Source organism: Muntiacus reevesi, chromosome 2, assembly GCF_963930625.1.
Source record: "Muntiacus reevesi chromosome 2, mMunRee1.1, whole genome shotgun sequence".
NCBI classification, from domain to species: Eukaryota; Metazoa; Chordata; class Mammalia; order Artiodactyla; family Cervidae; genus Muntiacus; species Muntiacus reevesi.
The window spans coordinates 251,004,451-251,019,150 of record NC_089250.1 but is presented as its reverse complement, the minus strand read 5'-3'; the positions used below and the strand labels follow the sequence as shown (position 1 = coordinate 251,019,150).

General features: G+C 36.9%; 1 long non-coding RNA gene across 1 annotated transcript in view; it reads right to left on the bottom strand.

Annotated features, from left to right (window-relative positions):
- Positions 1-1,637: 1,637 nt before the first annotated feature.
- LOC136158724 (uncharacterized) overlaps positions 1,638-14,700 on the bottom strand; it is a 168,863-nt gene continuing 155,800 nt past the window's right edge. The window contains exon 3 of the long non-coding RNA XR_010661367.1: positions 1,638-1,706. This is a non-coding gene — a long non-coding RNA (uncharacterized lncRNA). The remainder of the gene's footprint in view (positions 1,707-14,700) is intronic.

Sequence of the window (14,700 nt, the reverse complement as noted above, 5' to 3'; positions counted from 1 at the left end):
ATCAATTAACCCGTGTGTTAATTAACGTCAAGTCGACGGGAGGAGGAGGAGAAGAAGAAGGGGAGGGAGGGAGAAAAGAAAAAAGCTGCAAGGGCGGATGGCAGAAGAGTTGGCACCGTGCCATCCATTCAGGGGCAACGCCACAGTTTCGTGCGATAGCAGCAGCGGGTATATGTTACGGGGGCCCTGTATGCGGGCCAGACAGTGCGGTAAAGCCAAGGGAGATTATCCAGACCCCCAGGAGCGAACAGCGAGCAGCAACCGAAGGCGCGAGTGCCAGGATTACAGCCTGGGCTGCTCCAACCACGAGCCCTTCCTCGGACCCAGGGACTTGGCTACTTGGGGTTTGGGGATCTTCCACCAAAGAGGCACAAAGCTGACTTTAATCACTTGTTTTCCTTTAAACTTGATTCTGCCGCATTGGAGTCAGCACAGCGGATGCTTTCACACCCAGCAAGACAAAGGCCGTCGTCTCCGCCATGACACTGTTCCGTTCCAGGCAGAGGCCGGGATCCTGGACTCCTTGAAAAATCAAAAGAAACAAGGAAAACAAACAACAAATGCAGCAACAAACAAAAAATTAACAGCCACAAAATTTGTGTGCCCATTTGCCCATGCCAGGGGTGAGCTGGGCATCTGTTACAGCAGAAGGGCGCTTTTTTTTGGGGGGGGGAGGCACGCTGTTGGCTTGTTTGCTATTCAACTTCGTTTATAATTAACTTAAAAAAAAACAACAACACCATTCAGCCTAGTCAACAACAAACAAAGAGAAAAAGCAGACATCGGAAGAAAATGCCATAGGAAGCGGCATGAATGCATGCCACAGCCGGTGCCACTTGCCATTCGGAAAACCTCAGGGAGAGGTGCCAATTCTACAGCTTGAAAGAAGGCAGAGAAGGGAGCAGAAAGATCTTCAGGCAGAAATCATAAGGAAAGAACACCGCTTCCACAAGCCTGGATTGCGATTGCACGGCAGCTTCTGCTGGGAGGAGAGGGAATATTCAAATGGAGATATAGATGGGTATAAATTAAAAGATGGGCACTTATCGACTGCATATAGACACACGTGTAAGGTTGTACACTTATTTTCAGGCAGTTTAAATGTTTAGACGTGTGTCTGTTTTGGGGTTGGAGGTATGGGTATGTATATAGATGGGTGTATATGGGTGTATATGTTTATGCATATACACATGTGGGATGTGTGCATGTATGAGTAAAAGGAGAGGAAGACGGAGAAAGAGACAGAAGGAAACGTGTGTATGTGCATGTACTTGTGTGCATACATCCCACTTTTTTTGACCCAGGTATACACAGGAGACAAAATAAAAATCATACTCCAGCAGCAAGCAGGCAGAGATTTATCTACGTTCACTGCTATCACCAGGGAGATGAATGGGGCCGATCCGAAGCCCTTTTACAGGATCCACTATGGGAGTGGAGGAGGAGGAGGGATGCCACACAGACATGCACAAACTTGAAGGCAGAGTGCTTTGGAAGGTGCTATTTAGGAAACCCTGGTGGCATAACACAGGGGAGAAGAAGGGTTGAAAGAAGCTTGTTTCTATGTTTTAGGTTGTTTTGTTTTGGTTTTTTTTTTTTTAATCTGAAAAAGGGTTTCAGGAAACGACTGGTACTTACGTTGTCTGCGTTGCTGTGGATCCTGAAAGGTGTTCTGTTGGCACCGGGCGCTGAGCCAGGGGCAGCCACTGGAAACAAAAGGGAGAGACAAAAAATAAATAAATAAAGTCATTCAATGGGAATATTAATTGCTGCTCTTGTGGATTTTACAAAACACACAAACTGTTTTTTCTTTTTTTTTTTAAATGTGGATTGGCGCGTGTCCCCTTCGCATGGAATATACAAGTAGTATGGGATTTACACCCCAGTACGGGACTCAGGATTAACCGCGCTGGCATCTTTTGGGCATATTCTTCCTTTTAATGAATGAGCTTTCGCTGTTAATGAGGAATAATCGTTTGGCTAATGAGCTTTGAAACATTAAGAGAAAAGAGGTTTTTTTCTTTTCCGTTAATCGCTCTGGTGCGACTGCATGGATGGATTACAAAAGACAGCAGTAGGAATGCAGTACAAAGGGGGGGAACTTCTCCTGGAGAGGGAGAAGCACCGAGATGGGTGATGTGTCTCTGCGTCTCTCCTTCCTTCTCTCTCTTTCACTCTCTGCCAACTGCTCTGGGTTTCCATAACTCCGCAATCAAAGTGGATGGTCTGGGAAGGATTATTACAAAGAGTGAAGCCTCCGCTGTTAATGTCTCCAGTGTTTAATCATCATACAGTAGAATGGTTTTATGCATATTTCATTTGCATATCATTAAACCGTGTTAGCAAGGGGCGTTCAGAGCCAGGAGAAGTACAAAGTTGGGGAGAGAGGGAAGAAAAAAAGGTCCCTATGATGCTTATCTTCAAACGGGGACTTGTTCCATGATCTGTCTTCTACTTTTGCTAAAATCATTATGACTTGGAAACCTTTGAAGTTGGATACAACCTTGGATTCTTCTAATTCCTGCAGAGCGGTATATTTTTAAAAACAGCAGAAATGTTCCTGCACTAGACAATTAAAGGAATATAAACTCCAGTGGGTTGAAACTAGTAGCTCTTTGGGGGATGCAGTGGCACAGGCTTCTACAAATACCAACACTTAAAAAAAAAATAAAGAGCATCACATTAAAACAAAGAAAACGAAGACTCTCCAGTATTAACGTGTGGATTATATTTGTTTCTTTTGGGGGGTAATGAACTAAAGAGAATGAAGAAGCCATCGGTAATTTATCCCTTCATTAATGAACAGTCACCTTTTTGTATGTGTTTGTTTTTGTCCTTTCTTTTTGAAGAGGGATGTTGTCACTTTTGAAGCGATTAGTCAATTATTCTGTTGCTCTGATCTTTTTCCCCTTCAACCGACAGGAAAGAAAGGTGGTGGTTAGGGAATAGTGTGTATTGGAAGGATTTGTGGGGAGAGAAGGAATACAGGGAGTTCTTTGTAGACCTAATACATGCACAACATATTAATTGGGAGCTTTTAAAGCTCCCTCAATAGGCTATTTCTTTCCTGGTAAAACAGCAGCTGGTTAGCCACTGTTGGTGACTCTTCAGATATCTCTTTAAGTATTTTTATTCTGTCGCTGTTGTTATTGTCTTGTTTTGTTTTTCCTCAGTCAAGATGAGAATATAATGTCATCCCTTCTTTATTGAGTGTCTTCTCTTCTCTATCTTCTTAACTTCCAGTTTCCAATCTGTAAAACAATGTTGCTTAATACTGAATTCTGGTACACAGTCTAACTGGCACAAGTTGATCTGGAAATGAGATGCTGTTTTATATTTAAATTATCCCCGCTCCTCCCTTATCCTCCCAAGCTTTGTCTCTGCTATGAATATTCAGAGGAGGCATGATGTGATTACACTGTACAATTGCTCCTATCCATGGTGGTGGCAGGGGCTGCTGGGGAGGCAGGGAGCCAGACAACCTCCAGGCCGATTCAGAGTTTGTTTTTGGTATTTTTCCTGTCTCCTTGGCGCTGCAGCACATGCAGATGTCGCTGTTGTTCTTTATAAAGCCCTAATGATATGCAAAACCATAACTACTTGGTTTGGATGCAGAGCATCAATGAAATATTATGGATGTCTTTAAGAAAGGGGGAGAGAAAAATCCTGACTGAAGGAATGTCCACATAAATTATTTTTATTTAAATGAATTCAAAGGATGGGGTGAGAGCAAGTCAGGAGGAGTCACATGGAAAACATGCATACTATTAATATGCATAAAGAGTTCTCACTGTGGAGAAGAACCTCCTCACTACAGCTCATGGGACAAACTGGTTCATTAGGAAATAGCTCAGAGCAACTACAACATTTTGCTATTTCAATTTTTTTCCTTATATTAAATAAAGAGTCAGACAGATGTGTTTTCTTTGCAATGGCAGCATCGAGACGGAGCCAGTCTGTGAAATCTGCTGCCCAAATAGCATATTAATGGAAACTGGAACTAAACAAGGGCATGGATTTGGAAGGGAGGGGAGAAGAGAGAATATATGAAGAGGAGTATATTCAGAGCCACAGCATAATACTTTGTAGTACAGGTTTTCAGGAACCGTCTTTGCTTCTTCATTAGTCTCAGGTGGGGCTCCTGTTACGGGAAGCTGTCGGGGTTCACCAAGATGAGCACTGAGACAGGCCCTTCTAGGTCTGTGGCTGAGGAAACAAGCGGCAACTTGGTGCCTGCCCCCCGCAGCTCTCTACGGCTCGGAAGCCAAAATCACAGCTACTCCCAATTTGGGGATTCAGTAAAGTGCCTCCTGGTCCAGGTATTTGTGACAGAGGGAATGCTTGGTGCTATCACAATATATGTTGCTAAAGAGCAGATGGAATCAACTGGGTGCTTAAGCAGGCCTGATACTGTTGGTGCTGGTTAATTTTCAGGGTGAAGATTACTGTGTTTTCTAACATTTTCAGGATGTTAAAATGATCAGTGTGGATTAGTGCATGTTTATGATGAGTAGAGAGGAGCAAATAGTGAATGAACCTATTGGGTGGATTCAGAACTGATAAAATATGTGGAATATTACTAATGACTTCGATGAATTCATAAAGGAAAACTAAGCAAGAAGCAGAAGTCAGGAAAAAGATTTCATTATTTCCCTTAGTCAGGTGGATGTAGTTCAAATTACTTTAATAATTCATATTAAAATAATTTTATATCTCTGTTTAAAGTACCGAAAGAAAGAGACAGTTTTGCTTTGGTTTGTATATCAGCACAGATTTCTATTTGGTGGCATAATGTTGACCTTAAACTGGTCTCTATTTATCATATGAGCAAGTAAGCGTGTTATAAATTCTGTTGCTTTTTACCCACTCATTTCCTAAACTTCCACTTATGAGTGTCCTTTATAACACACATGCACACACACATACACATGCATACACACACATACACACACTCTCAATTGTTACAGTGTACCAAACTACAGAGTACAATGAATTAATGTGGAGAATGGCTATTTAATCTGAATCAGGCCCTTAAATTTCTTATTTTTTCTGTCTCTGTTGACAGTATTATGGGTATTAAATATTGAAACAAATCATGTTAAGAATTTAGCACATATTTTGCATATAACAACACTAACAGTTAGATTTTATTTTTGCTAAATTATTATTATTTCAGTGTATTGGTTGGTATTAGAGAGAAATAAGGTAAAGAAAATAATATTTAATCTTTACTGCTACTACTAAATAGCAATGCAGGTAAAAGATTTAGTGAGAAAGCATTAAATGGGGCTTCCGTGGTAGCTCAGATGGTAAAGAATCTGCTTGCAATACAGGAGACCTGGGTTCGATCCCTGAGTTGGGAAGATCCCCTGGAGGAGGAAATGGCAACCCACTCCAGTATTCTTGTCTGGAGAATTCCATGGACAGAACATGGGGTCCCAAAGAGTGAGACGTGACTGAGCAACTAACACTTTTACTTTTCATGGCAGACAGATTGTGAATTATCAATAATCAAAAGTCAAACTACAGCTCATATTAATGCAGTTCATAATATATCTATGAAAGTGTCCCTTTATTTTTTTCATATTTCTACTATATTCTTTTAAAATTATGGCATACTATTAAATAATAAGCTACTTCGCGCATAATGAAAATATATATTCACTTTTCCCCAGTGTGTGATCATTCTCAACGTGTTGAAACAAAGACCTCCTTCATAAACAGGAGGTTTTACGTATATGTGAGATATTTTAAAGGTGATATGTCTGAGTCAAATGATAATTTACTTTTGTTTTTATTTTTTAACTTCTTTGGTTGTGCCAGGTCTTAGTTGTAGCATGTGGAAATTTTAGCTGTGATATGTGGGATCTAGTTCCCTGACCAGGGATCGAATCCGGGTCCCTGCACTCGAAGTGCCGAGTCTTAACTCCATGAACAACCAGAGAAGGCCCTAATTTTGTTCATAAACAGATATCTCTTGGTAAGTTTCCAGTTAGCCTTTAAAATTTCCCTTTATTGATATCAGCAATAGTTCTCCCCCTTTCTTAACCAGTTTAATGGTTACACACTAGCATATTCTTATGACTTGTTCTTGCATTTTTCTATCTGAGAATATGAACAACTTTAATAAATCTGTCAGCTTTTATTTTTTTTTGTTGTTTTTTGGCTTTTTTCCCCATTTATTTTTATTAGTTGGAGGCTAATTACTTTACAATATTATAGTGGTTTTTGCCATACAAAAATGTATGTGTAATTCTGTAATGATGATCATGGCGCATAGTATCTAAGTCTAATAAGAGAGTCCTATCCTGTTTGCTGTGGAGGGCTATGGGAACTGAGAGAAGAGCTGTGGGAGCTGAGAGGTGCTCATTATTTACCACACTGACAGGTAATATCAACTTTCAGTCTTTTAAAAAAAGAGATAGTTTTGAATAGGTAATATGATATATTAACTATTTTAAGCATCAATAATTTAAATAACTTAGAAAGCAAAAAGTCTCCCCCCTGGTCCTCTTCTAGCCATTAGTTTCTAACCTCACCCTCAAATTGGTAATCAGTTACTGGTTTCTCATTTATCCTTCCAGAAATTAACATATTATGCCCAGATATTAATAAGATAATATATTTTCCCTCCTACTTTTTACACGAATGGTAGTTTTTAAAAAAGGACTCCTTATAATTTCCTGCAAATGCAATGAATTCGTCTGTAAGTAGATAGCTTAAGTTTTCATTTCCAGTAATCACATCCAGTTATTTTTGTCTTTAACTTGGTAAGAACATGTAGCACGATGTTGAACAAAGTGGTGAAAGTGAACATTCTTGCCTTGCTTCCAATGTTAGGAGATATCATTGCCTTGTTTCTGAATTTAGGAGGGAAATAATTCAGCCTTTTATCATTAACAAAAATGCCTTTTGTCAAGTGGAAGAGGTATGCTTCTATTCCCAGTTGCTAAGAACTTTTTTTAAATGGTTGTTAAATTTTGTCAAATGCCTTTTTTGCCTCTCTTGAAATAGGTAACAGTTCAAAGTTGTTGTCATGATGAATCACAATGACTGATTTTCGTATGTTAAACCAACCTTGCAGTCCTTGAAAAACCCACTTGCTCATGATGTATTTATCTTTCAATATATTGCAATATTTTACCTGCTAATATCTTGCTAAAGGTTTTTGAATCCATGTTCATGAGAGAAATTGGGCTATAATTTTCTTTTCTTGAAATGACTTTGGTATTATTATAAGGGTCTTGGTATCTTTATAAAATGAGTTGAAGAGTGTTCTCTCCCTTTATAGTCTCAAAAGGTTCGTGTAAGCTTGTCATTGTTTTGTACTTAAACATTGGATGGTGAAGCTATAGGCGTAAAAATTGTGGACAATTTTTCAATTACAAATTTAATATTTAAGACAATGACCTAGGACTATTTAATTCTCAATTTTTTGTATCAATCTTAGTAAGCTCTGTTTTTCAAGGAATTTGTCTGTTTCATCTTTGTGATCAAATTGATCAGAACAAAGCTGTCCAGTATTTTTCGTTATCTATTTTTTGTCTGTCAAAACTTTAATAATGTCCTCTCTTTCATTTGTGATCGTTATCTATTTTTTGTCTGTCAAAACTTTAGTAATGTCCTCTCTTTCATTTGTGATATTAGTGAGCTGCATTTTCTTTTTTCTTGTTTTTTCAAAAATCAATTTTATTAATCTTTTCAATGGATCAACTTCTATCTACTGATCTTCTTTTGATTCTACTCTAAAATTTACAATTTCCTTTCTTTTATTTATTTTTTAATTGCAATGTTCACTTTAGTTTTCTAGACATTTAATTTTGTATTGAGGTATAGTCAATTAACAGTGCTGTGATAGTTTTAGGTGAACAGTGAAGCAACTCAGCCATGCATATAGATGTATCCATTCTCCCTCAAAGTCTCCTCTCATCCAGGCTGCCACATAACATTTAGCAGAGTTCCATGTGCTAGACAGTAGGTCCATATGGATAACCAGCAAGGAACTTTCTTTTAACTTTTTTTGGGTTTGATTTGCTTCTCTTTTCCTAGAGTCACAAGGTTGAATCTTAGAAAATTCACTTTACACTTTTCTTCTTTTCTAATATAGATGTGAGCTGTATTCAGTTGCTCAGTCGTGTCCGACTCTTTGTGACCCCATGGACTGTCGCCCGTCAGGATCCTCTGTTCATGGGATTCTCCAGGCAACAAAACTGGAGTGGGTTGCTATGCCCTTCTCCAAGGGATCTTCCTGATGACCCAGCAATCGAACTGGGGTCTCCTGCAGGTGGATTCTTTACTAGCTGAGCTACCAGGGAAGTCCCAATACAGATGTGTAAATCCATAAATCTTCCTCTAAGGAATGCCTTAGTTGTATCCCATATACTTTCATAGTGAAAGTGAAAGTGATAGTTGCTCAGTCCTGTCCAACTCTTTGCGATCCCATGGACTGTAGCCCGCCAGGCTCCTCTGTCCATGGGATTCTCCAGGCAAAAATACTGGAGTGAATTGCCATTTCCTTCTCCAGGGGATCTTCCTGACCCAGGGATCAAACCCAGGTCTTCAACACTGCAGGCACATTCTTTATGATCTGAGCCACACTGTAAACTAAACTAAACTTTCATAGAATGTGTATTTATTATTTTTTTGTGTGTGTGATTTGTGATTTCTTCTTGAAAGTAAAGTCACTCAGTTGTGTCCAACTCTTTGCAACCCTATGGACTGTATAGTCCATAGAATTCTCTAGGCCAGAATACTGGAGTGGGTAGCTGTTCCTTTCTCCAGTGGATCTTCCCAACCTGGGGTTCGAACCCAGGTCTTCTGCATTGCAGGCAGATTCTTCACCAGCTGAATTACCAGGGAAGCCCTGGACACTGTATTATTTAGAAGTGTGTTGTTTAATTTCCAAACATCCAGTTATTTTTCTAGGTATCTTACTACTGTGAAATTCTAATTAAATACCACTGTATTCAGGGAATATATTCTATGTAATTTCAACTCAAGATTTGTTTTATGGCCCAACACACAGTCTATTCATTAGAAGTGGTATGTGCACTTGAGAAAAATGAATACTCTGCTGCTGTTGGTTTCCTCTTTTATACAATTGATTTCCATCTAATTAATTTCTGCCCTTATTATTTTCTTCCTTCTATTTTCTTTAGATTCCCTTTTCTATTCTTCTTCTAATTTCTTGATAAGATAGTTATGTCACTGATTTTTAGCCTTTTTTCTTTTTAAACACTTATTTAAAGGCTGTAAAATTTCCTCTAAGCATTGCTTTAGTTATAACTCTTAGCTTTTCATTTGTCATATATTCATTATCATTTGATTCAAAATATTTTCTTATTTCCTCTTTGGTCCATAGTCTTTTAGAAGTACATGGCTTAAGTTCCACACCTTTAGGGATTCACAAAACTTTTAGTTCTTACTTTTATTGATTTTTAGCTTCTTGTTAGTGCTTTCCAGATCTCTGTGGTCATAGTCAACTCCGGATGATTTAAATTTACTTTTGAGAGTTGCATTATGGTCAACTTTGGTAAATATTTACTTGAAAAGAATGTGCCACTGTCAGGTGCATCATGTTACATATAACTAAGTCATGTCAAATAATTATGTTGTTAGGTTAATTTATATTCTTTTTGACTGCTTGTATAATTGTTTTATTGGTTACCACGAGAGGTGTGTTAAAAGTGTGTTACAGTCCTACACTGTGATGTGATTTTGTGTACTTTTTTTTAGTTTTGTAAATTTTTGCTTTATATATTTTATGGCTATGTTATCAGGTGGACACAAATTAAGAAATTATATTGTGTTGGATTGACCCTTTAATAATTATGCCATATACATCTTTATCTCTTGCCTTAAAATCTATTTTGTCTAATCTTAATATAGTTGTTCTGGTCATATTTGGCCAGATCTGGCCATTGTTCTGGTATAGGTGGAGTATCTTTTATCTTGTTATTTTAACTTTATCTCTTTTTTAGTTAGATTTTATCTTTTATCCAATCTTACAATTTGGACTTTTAACTGAAGAATTGAGTCAATTTATATTTAAAGTAGTTACTTATACATTTAAAATTTACACATATTACCTTATTACCTCCTATATTATCTGGTTTATGTTTCACTCCTTTTTTTGCATTCCTTGAGATTAATCAAGCATTTTTGTTATTCCACTTTCTTCTCTATTACCTTGTTAATAATACATATTTTTACTGTTGAGTGTTACCCTAAATTTGATAACTTGCATCTCTGACTTACTATAATCTAGTAATTACAAACTGGTGCCTTTACCACTAGTGTCCCAGGTATACTAGCACCTTAGGTTAGTCTCATTTGTTTACCACCCTTCATGTTATTGTTAACACAAGTATTTTATTGTTTATATATTTTAAACCTAGCAAGATACTTCCTTTTTTATAATGTACAGTTTAGATTCATTCAAATTTATTAACATATGAATCTTGTGCCTTGCTCTTTCCTCCATTTCCACATTGTTCCACCCCCGCCCCACCCCCCGGGGTCGCTTTGTTTCTATCTATAGAATTCCTTTCTCTTTGTTGTTGTTGCTGTTTTAGGTGAGGTTTGATGTTTTAGGTGAGGTGTGCTGTTTGCTGAGTTCTTGTTCAGGTTTTGTTTGTCTGTAAAGTTTTTTCATCTTGTTTTGGAAGCTATTTTCACTGAGTATAGAATTTCAGATTTTTAGTTATTTTCTTTCAGCATATTAAAGATGTCATTCCATAGGATTTTGGCCTCCATTATTTCTGTTGAGAAGTCAGCTGTCAGTCTTATTGTTGCTTCTATGAAATAATGTCTTTCTTTACCTTCATTTAAAATTTTTCTCCTCAGTTTTCATTTTCAGCAGTTCTATTGATAGGCCGAGGTGTGCTTTTCTTTGTATTTATCCCACTTGAGATATATGTGACTTCATATCATTCCACTCTTTTCGAAATTATTATCAGTTGGAATGCCACTTTTATTAACATCTCTCTTTTCCTTGTAGGATTCCAATGACACGTTAGACATTTTCAACATGCTTCATATGTATTTTATGCTTTTCATTTTTTATCCACTTAGCTCTTCATCCTGTGGCTTGACTATTTTTTACTGATCTATCATATAATAATACTCTCTTCATCTGTTTCCAAACTGCTATTAAATGTATTTACAGATGCTTCAATTTCAGTTATTATATTTTCAGTTTTAGAATATTCATTTAATTTTTTGTGTGAGTTGTTTTTTTGTTCTTCAAAATATTATCAGTTTGGAGTTAAGGAGCTAATTCTGATAACTCCAATCTGGTTAACTCTGTGTCTGTTTCTACTGCACACTTTTTTTTTCTCCCTTTCATCCTGTTTCTTGGTATTCCTGGAAAGTATGGAATGGATGCCAAATACTGTGTGTGGAAATTTTACAGGTTTTGAATGATTATACCTTCCTCTGAAGAAAATGCACCCTATCTTCTGGGAAGCAATAGGGCAGAACAAAATGCAGATCACCCAAATGCAATGAGAATAAGTTACAGTTAGACTATAGTCTTTGTAAGGCTCTGATGACATCTAGCTCACTTTATCTCCCAGGCTCCATTTCCTTGACAGATCCTGAATTCCAGTTTTTGTCTTTCGAGCACTATAAGAATACTGAGAGCTCCTTTTGGCTTTTAGCAGTTTTCTGCTCTGTTTCTTAGCCTCTTCTCCTAGGCAAAGAAAACTGAAAGTCTGAGAAGTTTTCTGAAATAATTCCATCTAAAAGGAAGTGAAGACATTTGTTCTCTGTGAACCTGTATGTGCTCCTAGTGATCAAAATTCCCTTTTCCAAGTGCTTACAAAAATAACTTTTAAGTAATTGATTTTAAGATCAACACAACATTTCTAGAAAATTGGGGAAATGTCCCCTCTTATTCAGGCTTTTGACACCTCTCCCAATCCATATATTTTCTCAAAAACATCTGGAGTTCCTTAAGCTTGACTGAAAATTCTCATAGTACCTCTGAAAGTAATATCTCTGGGATAAAAGATTTGAATTCCAACAACTGGCATTCTTTTTTCATCTTTTTGCCTAATCTTGGGCTATAATCGCCAATAACAAATGTCATTCTATTCTTTCTTATCTGAAAGTCTTTTTTATTGTCAGGGAAGGCAGAGAAAAAGAATTTAGAGAATAACTATCTCTCTTTCTGTCTATCCCTCCTACTCTCTCTTTCAGTCATTTCTTAACAGAAGATAAAAATCCTGCAGCAAGTCTCTCTCATTTACTTTTCCCTGGAAGCAACTCTCAAATTATCTCCTTTATATGTCCTTTCTTATATCCTTTATACACAATCAGTGATCTAAATGTGATCAAACAGATTGCTGTGAAATCATTCTGCTTTTTACTTATACTGCTCCCTTTTCGCCTGACAGTTTCTTTATCTACCAATTAAAGTTCCTATCAATACACTTACTATGTAGTAGATACAGTGAAAGAGCTAGACACATTCCTGCCTTCAAAACTGGTCTGCAATACAAGCAGAAATCCAATTACAAAACAATGTATTATGCATTGGGTGAAATTTTAGTGTTATTTTTTTGGAGGGCCTCTTTATTTTTCTTGAGTTAACTTTTCAGAGATGGTGTTCATAAAGTTATATTTATCCTTAATCTAAATATTTAAAAATCTGCCTTTCTGAAGTCTAGGATAACACTGTCCAAAAGAACTTTCTGCAGTAATGGAAATATTATGTCCAAAAGGGTAGCTACTGGCTAGTACAATTGAGAAATTAAACTTTTAATTTTATTAAATTTTAACTAATTTTAATTTAATGGGCTAACTTATTGGACAGGTAGCTATAGGGCATATATCTGAGTATGTCCAATATTCACCATTCCTGGTTATTTTAAGCTCTAATATTAAATGACTACTTTCTTCCAGTGTTCTAACTTTTTTTTTCTATTAATACTTCTCTGATACTTCTCTAGAAGTCCTCACTTGTTGAGCAAATTTAGGCTCATATAATTAGTTTTCCTATAATTTCTTCCATCTACTTAGGATGCAAATTATTAGCAAGGCAAATCATGAATTTACCAGAAATTTCACTTTTGGTAGCATGAGACTTTGCACATGCATTTGAATAGTTGACTCCATATGACCATTATGTCATGAGTTTATTTTTTCTTACCATCTGAATTGGAATTGCTATATATATTCTTTATTCGGCAAGCAAACTATAGAATATTGCTCTTAAGCAGTTACTTCTGATTCCTGTTTTTTATGCTTTATACCATGTTTCAACTCAAGTTCTGCCCCCATTGACATAAGAGTCAGTCATGAGTGCTATGTCTAGAGTCAGGAATGCAGTTTATGATCAGGGAAGAAATTACAACCAAATGGCCAACTTAGTGATTAACAACATGACTTTTAACATTATTACAATGCTCATGTGTGCTTCTTTATGTTGGCAGATACATTCTTACATAACATATGCATTTCATAATTTTACATGAAACAGAAATAATAAGAAGGTTAATAAACATAATGACTGAGGTATTAGGAATTTAGCTTTATGAAGCAAAAGATGTCCTATACTAAGAATTAATTACCAGATAAGATTTAAGTTTATATTTGTTTTTTTTAATAGAAAAATACTATTATAATAGAGACAATCTGATGTTATGTTGTTCTGAAAATGAAGAGAGGTAAAACAGAAATATTATATGAGCATTCATAATATTTTCCAAATCTGAATATTGTGCAGTAATGTGTTCACTGCATACATAAAATATATGAACTGATTTATAGGTGGGTACTTAATATTTTTTCCCCATGAAATATGCCTAGTTGTCCATATTTTAGTGCACACCAAAGTGAAGGGATGATGGTTTAGTTCAGTTCAGTTGCTCTGTTGTGTCCGACTCTTTCTGACCCGATGGACTACAGCACGACAGGCCTCCCTGTCCATCACCAACTCCCAGAGTTTATTCAAACTCATGTCCATTAAGTTGGTGATGCCATCCAACCATCTCATCCTCTGTCATCCCCTTTTCCTCCCACTTTCAATCTTTCCAAGCATTAGGGTCTTTTACAATGAGTCAGGTCTTTGCATCAACTGGCCAAAATATTGGAGTTTCAGCTTCAACATCAGTCCTTCCAATGAATATTCAGGACTGATTTCCTTTAGGATGAATTGGTTGGCTCTCCTTGGCGTCCAAGGAACTCTCAAGAGTCTTCTCCAACACCACAGTTCAAAAGCATCAATTCTTTGGTGCTCAACTCTTTTTATAGTCCAACTCTCACATCCATACATGACTACTGGAGAAACCATAGCTTTGACTAGATGGACCTTTGTTGGTAAAGTAATGTCTCTGCTTTTTAATATGCTGTTTAGTTTGGTCATAACTTCCTTCCAAGGAGCAAGCGTCTTTTAATTTCATGGCTGCAGTCACCATGTGCAGTGATTTTGGAGCCCCCCAAAATAAAGTCTATCACTGTTTCCACTGTTTCCCCATCTATTTGCCATGAAGTGATAGGACCGGATGCCATGATCTTAGTTTTCTGAATGTTGAGCTTTAAGCCAACTTTTTTACTTTCCTCTTTTACTTTCATCAAGAGTTCAGTCTTTGGATTAATACATTCCTAGGGATTCCATAATGTATAGCTCTTACAGTGGTTCCTGATCTCAAAAGTAAGTTAGCAGCCTTCCCACAGTGTCTTTTTGGAGATTATTTC